This window comes from Pseudophryne corroboree, chromosome 9 (genome assembly GCF_028390025.1).
Source record: "Pseudophryne corroboree isolate aPseCor3 chromosome 9, aPseCor3.hap2, whole genome shotgun sequence".
Taxonomy (NCBI): Eukaryota; Metazoa; Chordata; class Amphibia; order Anura; family Myobatrachidae; genus Pseudophryne; species Pseudophryne corroboree.
Window position 1 is genome coordinate 51,186,718 of NC_086452.1, and position 10,166 is coordinate 51,196,883.

The following is a 10,166-nucleotide window of genomic DNA, read 5'->3' on the forward strand; positions in this document are numbered from 1 at the left end:
CACTACATTTTGGCCACCGTGCTCGATCCTAGATTTAAAACCTACCTTGGATCTCTCTTTCCGGCACACACAAGTCTGCTGGGGTTCAAAGACCTGCTGGTGAGAAAATTGTCAAGTCAAGCGGAACGCGACCTGTCAACATCTCCTCCTTCACATTCTCCCGCAACTGGGGGTGCGAGGAAAAGGCTCAGAATTCCGAGCCCACCCGCTGGCGGTGATGCAGGGCAGTCTGGAGCGACTGCTGATGCTGACATCTGGTCCGGACTGAAGGACCTGCCAACGATTACGGATACGGACATGTCGTCTACTGGCACTGCATATGATTCTCTCAACATTGAAAGAATGGTGGAGGATTATATGAGTGACCGCATCCAAGTAGGCACGTCAGACAGTCCGTACTTATACTGGCAGGAAAAAGAGGCAATTTGGAGGCCCTTGCACAAACTGGCTTTATTCTACCTAAGTTGCCCTCCCACAAGTGTGTACTCCGAAAGAGTGTTTAGTGCCGCCGCTCACCTTGTCAGCAATCGGCGTACGAGGTTACTTCCAGAAAATGTGGAGAAGATGATGTTCATTAAAATGAATTATAATCAATTCCTCCGTGGAGACATTGACCAGCAGCAATTGCCTCCACAAAGTACACAGGGAGCTGAGATGGTGGATTCCAGTGGGGACGAATTGATAATCTGTGAGGAGGGGGATGTACACGGTGATATATCGGAGGATGATGATGAGGTGGACATCTTGCCTCTGTAGAGCCAGTTTGTGCAAGGAGAGATTAATTGCTTCTTTTTTGGTGGGGGTCCAAACCAACCCGTCATTTCAGTCACAGTCGTGTGGCAGACCCTGTCACTGAAATGATGGGTTGGTTAAAGTGTGCATGTCCTGTTTATACAACATAAGGGTGGGTGGGAGGGCCCAAGGACAATTCCATCTTGCACCTCTTTTTTCTTTAATTTTTCTTTGCGTCATGTGCTGTTTGGGGAGTATTTTTTTGTAGGGCCATCTTGCGTGACACTGCAGTGCCACTCCTAGATGGGCCAGGTGTTTGTGTCGGCCACTAGGGTCGCTTATCTTACTCACACAGCTACCTCATTGCGCCTCTTTTTTTCTTTGCATCATGTGCTGTTTGGGGAGTGTTTTTTGGAAGGGCCATCCTGCGTGACACTGCAGTGCCACTCCTAGATGGGCCAGGTGTTTGTGTCGGCCACTAGGGTCGCTTACCTTACTCACACAGCTACCTCATTGCGCCTCTTTTTTTCTTTGCGTCATGTGCTGTTTGGGGAGTGTTTTTTTGAAGGGCCATCCTGCGTGACACTACAGTGCCACTCCTAGATGGGCCAGGTGTTTGTGTCGGCCACTAGGGTCGCTTATCTTACTCACACAGCTACCTCATTGCGCCTCTTTTTTTCTTTGCGTCATGTGCTGTTTGGGGAGTGTTTTTTGGAAGGGCCATCCTGCGTGACACTGCAGTGCCACTCCTAGATGGGCCAGGTGTTTGTGTCGGCCACTAGGGTCGCTTACCTTACTCACACAGCTACCTCATTGCGCCTCTTTTTTTCTTTGCGTCATGTGCTGTTTGGGGAGTGTTTTTTGGAAGGGCCATCCTGCGTGACACTGCAGTGCCACTCCTAGATGGGCCAGGTGTTTGTGTCGGCCACTAGGGTCGCTTATCTTACTCACACAGCTACCTCATTGCGCCTCTTTTTTTCTTTGCGTCATGTGCTGTTTGGGGAGTGTTTTTTGGAAGGGCCATCCTGCGTGACACTGCAGTGCCACTCCTAGATGGGCCAGGTGTTTGTGTCGGCCACTAGGGTCGCTTATCTTACTCACACAGCTACCTCATTGCGCCTCTTTTTTTCTTTGCGTCATGTGCTGTTTGGGGAGTGTTTTTTGGAAGGGCCATCCTGCGTGACACTGCAGTGCCACTCCTAGATGGGCCAGGTGTTTGTGTCGGCCACTAGGGTCGCTTATCTTACTCACACAGCTACCTCATTGCGCCTCTTTTTTTCTTTGCATCATGTGCTGTTTGGGGAGTGTTTTTTGGAAGGGCCATCCTGCGTGACACTGCAGTGCCACTCCTAGATGGGCCAGGTGTTTGTGTCGGCCACTAGGGTCGCTTATCTTACTCACACAGCTACCTCATTGCGCCTCTTTTTTTCTTTGCGTCATGTGCTGTTTGGGAAGTGTTTTTTGGAAGGGCCATCCTGCGTGACACTGCAGTGCCACTCCTAGAGGGGCCAGGTGTTTGTGTCGGCCACTAGGGTCGCTTATCTTACTCACACAGCTACCTCATTGCGCCTCTTTTTTTCTTTGCGTCATGTGCTGTTTGGGGAGTGTTTTTTGGAAGGGCCATCCTGCGTGACACTGCAGTGCCACTCCTAGATGGGCCAGGTGTTTGTGTCGGCCACTAGGGTCGCTTACCTTACTCACACAGCTACCTCATTGCGCCTCTTTTTTTCTTTGCGTCATGTGCTGTTTGGGGAGTGTTTTTTGGAAGGGCCATCCTGCGTGACACTGCAGTGCCACTCCTAGATGGGCCAGGTGTTTGTGTCGGCCACTAGGGTCGCTTAGCTTAGTCATCCAGCGACCTCGGTGCAAATTTTAGGACTAAAAATAATATTGTGAGGTGTGAGGTGTTCAGAATAGACTGAAAATGAGTGGAAATTATGGTTTTTGAGGTTAATAATACTTTGGGATCAAAATGACCCCCAAATTCTATGATTTAAGCTGTTTTTTAGTGTTTTTTGAAAAAAACACCCGAATCCAAAACACACCCGAATCCGACAAAAAAAATTCGGTGAGGTTTTGCCAAAACGCGGTCGAACCCAAAACACGGCTGCGGAACCGAACCCAAAACCAAACAAAACCCGAAAAATTTCAAGTGCACATCTCTAGTGAGAATCCCATATACAAATATTCTGAAATACGGAATATTCCGAAATACAGAATTTTTTGAGTGAGAGTGAGATAGTGAAATCTTTGTTTTCTGATGGCTCAATGTACACAAACTTTGTTTAATACACAAAGTTATTACAAATATTGTATTAAATGACTTTCAGGCTGTGTATATGAAGTGTATATGAAACATAAATGAATTGTGTGACTGTACACACACTTTGTTTAATGCACAAAGTTATTAAAAGTATTGGCTAAAATGACCTTCAGGCTGTGTGTATAAGGTGTATATGAAACATAAATGCATTCTGTGCTTAGACTTGGGTCCCATCGCCATGATATCTTATTATTGTATGCAATTATTCCAAAATACGGAAAAATCCGAAATCCAAAATACTTCTGGTCCCAAGCATTTTGGATAAGGGATACTCAACCTGTATATTTAATACATGCAAGGGTCTGTTTGAATTGTTCAATATGGCGAGTCAAAGGTTTATCTGACCCTTCAATTAGTGCAGCTCTAACCAGAGGCGTCACTAGGGTTGGTGTCACCCGGTGGGGTAACTCATGGTGTCACCCCCATGGACCCCTCCCGTATCACGCCACACCACAACAAATCCATAGTTATGTTTTCCTAAAAATAATTGCTTCTGATGATTATTTGAAAAAATATTAGGGTGATTCTCCAGAAAGTGATCATAAAGTCCTGTGCATCACAAGCTTTAAAAAAAAAAAAATCCCTTTAAACTGGTCTGTTAAGAAATTGTTGTTACTGTACATGAAAACGTAATTGCTTAGTAGCAATGCCTTACCCTATAACTTAAGACCCACTAAACTCTTGGTATTTTGGAGAAGTACAGTATGTTGTTTGAATTTGTGTAGCTGTCCCATGCATCACGGAGAAATACCGATTGAAGGTGGTCATTCCGAGTTGATCGCTAGCTGCATTCGTTCTCTGTGCAGCGATGAGGCAAAAAATCGGCACTTCTGCGCATGTGTATACTTTTCAGTCGCACTGGTGGCCGCAGTGTGATTGACATAAAGTGAGCGTTTCTGGGTGTCAACTGACCGTTTTCAGGGTGTGTTCGGAAAAACGCAGGCGTGCCAGAAAAACCGCAGGCATGGCTGGGCGAATGCAGGGCGTGTTTGTGACGTCAAATCAGGAACTGAATGGTCTGAAGTGATCGCAAGCGCTGAGTAGGTTTTGAGCTACTCTAAAACTGCACAAAAAAACTTTGTAGCCGCTCTGCGATCCTTTCGTTCGCACTTCTGCTAAGCTAAAATACACTCCCAGTGGGAGGCGGCATAGCGTTTGTACGGCTGCTAAAAACTGCTAGCGAGCGATCAACTCAGAATGACCACCGAAGTCATCTTAAATTACTCCCCAAAAACTTTATCAAATATAGTGGAGTGTATTGAAATGTACCATTTGGTTTTTTTTAGAAATAAATGTTAATTTTAATACAATCCACTTTTACTTCAGGAAAAAATATATATTTGATGAAGTGACAGTGTAGTTTACTAACTTACAATATAACAATCCACAATTTGTTTCCACGCAGACTCTCTTACTTGCTCCAAAAAATAAGTCACAATCTCAGTTCAGCTAGCAGCTGAAATGGTTGACAGTACCTAAAGGCAGGTGCACACTACGCAGTTCGGGATTGCCGGCGATGGACGACTATATTGTTGAATGGTATAGCGTTCAATGATATAGGGCCAGAATCAGACTTGATCGCTGCTGTGCGTTTTCGCACAGCGGCCGATCATTGAACGACTGCGCATGCGTATGGACCATGCGTCGCCAAACAGTGAGAAAATGGTGCGAAAATTTCGATAGAACGGATGCTTGCAAGGTGATTTACAGGAAGAGGCAGTTTGTGGGTGGTAACTAACTACATGCTGGTTACATAACTACATCCTGACACATATACATGTGAATGCACCTATATCATCAGATAATTATCATATATTATACCCAATCATATATTATATCCAGTGTGATGACTATAAATAAATAAATATATATATATATATATATATATATACACATATACTATATATATATATATACACTCTCTCTATATATATATATATAATGTGTAATGTATAATATGCAAGCTTACAATATGTGGGACAGAGCAGGAGCATATAACTTACAGGGGTGTGCTGCTCTTGGTGTCAGCATCCAGGACTTCCTGGCCGTGATGAGACTCTTTCTCTTTAGGGCCGGGGGTTCAAGCACACAAGAGGTAGCCAGGGCGGCTGCTGCACGCCGGGTACTTGTGGGCGGGAGTCTGTGTGCTGTGCTCCTCCGTCTTCTCTCCCTGCAGCCGCTCCCAGAATGCCGCCTGCGATTATGTCACGCCAGCACTGGCATTCCTGGGAGGGAACTGCTCACCGTCACCAGGCAGCAGCAGCACTGTCCTGTGCGACTGCAGCAAATGATGTCAGCAGGGGGTGCGGGTGAGTGCGGCTTTTGGTGTCACCCCCTTGGAGGTGACACTCGGGTGCGGGCCGCACCCCCCGCACCCCCCTTGTGACGCATCTGGCTCTTACAGATGACAGAGCAAGTAACATAATCGTATGTCCATTTTAATTCCAGATTGTTGATATATAAAGGTTACCAATGGGCAAAAAGTGGTGTACCCTGTGGTTCAATTAGCGAGTGGTGGGCCGAGGTGCAACAAAATGTACCCCCCCCCCCCTCCAATACACATAAACAAAAGGTATATATAAAATATACAGAGAGAGATAGAGAAAGGATATACACACACACAATCACACAAACACACAGACATTATGATCTCAGTTAGAGCCTCATTTATTACCATCTAATAAATATCACAATGCAATAATTGAGTACATCGCATGGATGTATCAATTGTCGTATACAGGGACAGAGTTTGTGAGAAACCACATACCTCCCAACTGTCCCTCCCACTGGCCACAGTGCCCTACGGTGGGAGGGCAGTTGGGAGTCTCTAGCAGCGGTGAATAGATGCAGTGCGCATGCGCACAGCGTCTATTCAAGGGAGACAGAGGTACTGGGGGCATGCCAGCAGCTCATAGAGCACTGGCCGTGCCCCCACTGTGACGGAAAATGGGGGAGTGGTTCGCAATAGCGGTAGTCTCGTGAAGTCCCACCCCCTTTCTATAGGCCACGCCTCCTATCCGGGAGCGCGCATCTGAGGGGGACATGTAGGGAGGTATGAAACCACCATGGTCCTAACTGTGTGGAGTTTGAATATTATCCCTGCACTTGCGTGGGTTTCCTTCAGGTCCTCGGGTTCCTCCCACAATCCAAAAATATAATGGTATGTAAATTGGCTCCCAACCAAAATTAACACTAGTGTGTACGTGTGTACCTGTACATGTGTTTAGGGCAGAATAAATTCTATGTTTCCATAGCATATAATTATTATTATTATTATTATTATTATTATTATTATTATAAAATACACAACTAGCATTGCAAAACAAAAATGATTAGAGTAAAAATAAAATACATCATATAATACATTAGATTGTAAGCTCTCACATGCAGGGCCTTCACTCCTCCTGCCTTCTTGTCCACCCGGCCTCTTCTCTATTCATCTTTCATGTTTTATACTACACTTTATGCTTGTTTTATACCTTGCTTATCACATCCTATGCTTCATTTCTTGGTACTTTAGGCTCGCATGTATGTTTCTTGAATGGGCTGCCTTTTGCCTTTGCTTGTTGAGCCTTTAGGCTTTAATTATCACAGGGCTCACTGCGTTATTTAAAAAAAAGATGTTTAAATAACTTCGGCCAGATCGCAGCCTGGCCCCGTGTTGCTCCGCCTCTTATGCCAGAATAGCTCCGTCCCCTTTTAGATCCGCCCAGCACACTGCACTGTGAGGTGAGTCTGTGACAAGGGAGGGGGAGAGGAGGTTTCATGATACTGTCGCCGCTGCCTGTCGTAGAGTGTGACAGGCGCAACAGCCGACATCAGCAGGGGAATTCAGCACAGGGATGCAGAGCAGGGAGAGCGCCTCTATAGCTGTGCGCCTACCTGCTTTGCATCCCTTTGCTGAGCGGTAAGCGCCGGGCCTGACCAAGACATTTTACCCGGGATAGAAGTATCGGGTTATCGCAGTAGTATTATAATTTTTCTGCCCAGTGGAAGCAGATTTTCCTACCAAATCTACTGTGTGTGTGTTTGTGTATCTGAGTGCTCAATCATCGCACCAGAGAGAGGATCTGGTGAGAGGCTTAGCCTTGGTCATTGGGCCTGCACATGTCTGAAGAACTTCATGGGCTGGCGGCAATCACCCTAAAATCAAACATTTGGAAACCCTCCTCCAGAAATCCTGCATTTGCCACTGTGCTAGATCTATCCCATCTCCTTTGCAGTAGGAGCCAAGTGCTTTCAGGAGACGGGACTTATATAAATTCTTATATAGCTATATAAATGATTTGACAATTTTTTAAAACTATATAAAACTTTTTTTTTTAATTGTTCCCAAAATTGTGTATTTTTTAAATGATCAAATTATGTAAATAAGAGCTGCAGTATTTAACCATAATTCAGTATAATTTTACTAACAAATCTGAATATTTGTTAATAAAATTATACTGAATAAGGTATAACTAGCTTTTATTTACATCATTTTTGCCTGTCAATACCCAGTCTTGTTTTATAACTGTGTTTCTATCTAAATGTACTGTATATGTGTCATAATATGTTGGCGTTATACAGTATACAGTATATGTAAATAAAAGTAAAAAGTAACAGTAAAAGTAACAGTAACCAATAACCTTTACTTTTACAATTCTGTTACCTGCAATATTTAAGCCTCCACAAGATGACACTAGTGTTCTCCATTTTAATACATCATAAGAAGCAGAAGTAACATAGGGGGTAATTCCAAGTTGATCGCAGCAGGAATTTTGTTAGCAGTTGGGCAAAACCATGTGCACTGCAGGGGAGGCAGATATAACATGTGCAGAAAGAGTTAGATTTGGGTGGGTTATTTTATTTCTGTGCAGGGTAAATACTGGCTGCTTTATTTTTACACTGCAAATTAGATTGCAGATTGAACACACCCCACCCAAATCTAACTCTCTCTGCACATGTTATATCTGCCTCCCCTGCAGTGCACATGGTTTTGCCCAACTGCTAACAAAATTTCTGCTGCGATCAACTTGGAATTACCCCCATAATGCTGTGCAAATAGCAGTAAGTGGAGCATTAGTTGTAGTAAAAAACTTTCATGTACACTTTTCAATTTGATATGAATAATAGAGTCATTATCCAGCTTCTCTATATGCAGTGTTTGCAGGGCCGCAACTAGGGGGGAGCTAAGGGGTCACATGTCTATGTTTCTATCACTTATGACCTAATGATAAAAAATTTAAAATGGAAAATAAGATTTTACTCACCGGTAAATCTATTTCTCGTAGTCCGTAGTGGATGCTGGGGACTCCGTAAGGACCATGGGGAATAGCGGGCTCCGCGGGAGACTGGGCACTCTAAAGAAAGATTTAGTACTATCTGGTGTGCACTGGCTCCTCCCTCTATGCCCCTCCTCCAGACCTCAGTTAAGGAAACTGTGCCCGGAAGAGCAGACATTATAAGGAAAGGATTTTGGAATCTCGGGTAAGACTCATACCAGCCACACCAATCACACCGTATAACTTGTGATACACTTATCCAGTCAACAGTATGAACAACAATAGGGCATCAACAATGGATGCCAACATAACATAACCCATTATTAAGCAATAACTATGTACACGTATTGCAGAAAGTCCGCACTTGGGACGGGCGCCCAGCATCCACTACGGACTACGAGAAATAGATTTACCGGTGAGTAAAATCTTATTTTCTCTGACGTCCTAGTGGATGCTGGGGACTCCGTAAGGACCATGGGGATTATACCAAAGCTCCCAAACGGGCGGGAGAGTGCGGATGACTCTGCAGCACCGAATGGGCAAACTCAAGGTCCTCCTCAGCCAGGGTATCAAACTTGTAGAATTTTGCAAATGTGTTTGAACCCGACCAAGTAGTAGCTCGGCAAAGCTGTAATGCCGAGACCCCTCGGGCAGCCGCGCAAGAAGAGCCCACCTTCCTTGTGGAATGGGCTTTCACTGATTTGGGATGCGGCAATCCAGCCGCAGAATGAGCCTGCTGAATCGTGTTACAGATCCAGCGGGCAACGGTTTGCTTTGAAGCAGGAGCACCCAACTTGTTGGGGGCATATAGGATAAACAGCGAGTCAGTTTTCCTGACTCCAGCTGTTCTGGCTACATAAATCTTCAAAGCCCTGACTACATCTAGTAACCTGGAATCCTCCAAGTCACGAGTAGCCGCAGGCACTACAATAGGTTAGTTCAAATGAAAAGATGACACCACCTTTGGCAGAAATTGGGGATGAGTCCGCAATTCTGCCCTGTCCATATGAAAAACCAGATAGGGGCTTTTACATGACAAAGCCACCAATTCTGACACACGCCTAGCCGAAGCTAATGCCAATAGCATGACCACCTTCCACGTGAGATACTTTAGCTCCACGGTCTTAAGTGGTTCAAACCAGTGGGATTTTAGGAAACCCGACACCACGTTGAGATCCCAAGGAGCCACTGGTGGCACAAAAGGGGGCTGAATATGCAGCACTCCCTTAACAAACGTCTGAACTTCAGGAAGAGACGCCAGTTCCTTTTGAAAGAAAATGGATAGGGCCGAAATCTGGACCTTTATGGATCCCAACTTCAAGCCCATAGTCACTCCAGACTGTAGAAAGTGCAGAAATCTGCCCAGTTGGAATTCCTCTGTAGGGGCCTTCCTGGCCTCACACCAAGCAACATATTTTCGCCATATGCGGTGATAATGCTTTGCTGTCACGTCCTTCCTAGCCTTTATCAGCGTAGGAATAACTTCCTCCGGAATGCCATTTTCCGCTAGGATCCGGCGTTCAACCGCCATGCCGTCAAACGCAGCCGCGGTAAGTCTTGGAACAGGCAGAGCCCCTGTTGCAACAGGTCCTGTCTGAGAGGCAGAGGCCATGGGTCCTCTGTGAGCATTTCTTGCAATTCCGGGTACCAAGGTCTTCTTGGCCAATCCGGAACAATGAGTATTGTTCTCACTCCTCTTCTTCTTACGATTCTCAGTACCTTGGGTATGAGAGGAAGAGGAGGGAACACATAGACTGACTGGAACACCCACGGTGTTACCAGGGCGTCCACAGCTATCGCCTGAGGGTCTCTTGACCTGGCGCAATACCGTTGCAGCTTTTTGTTGA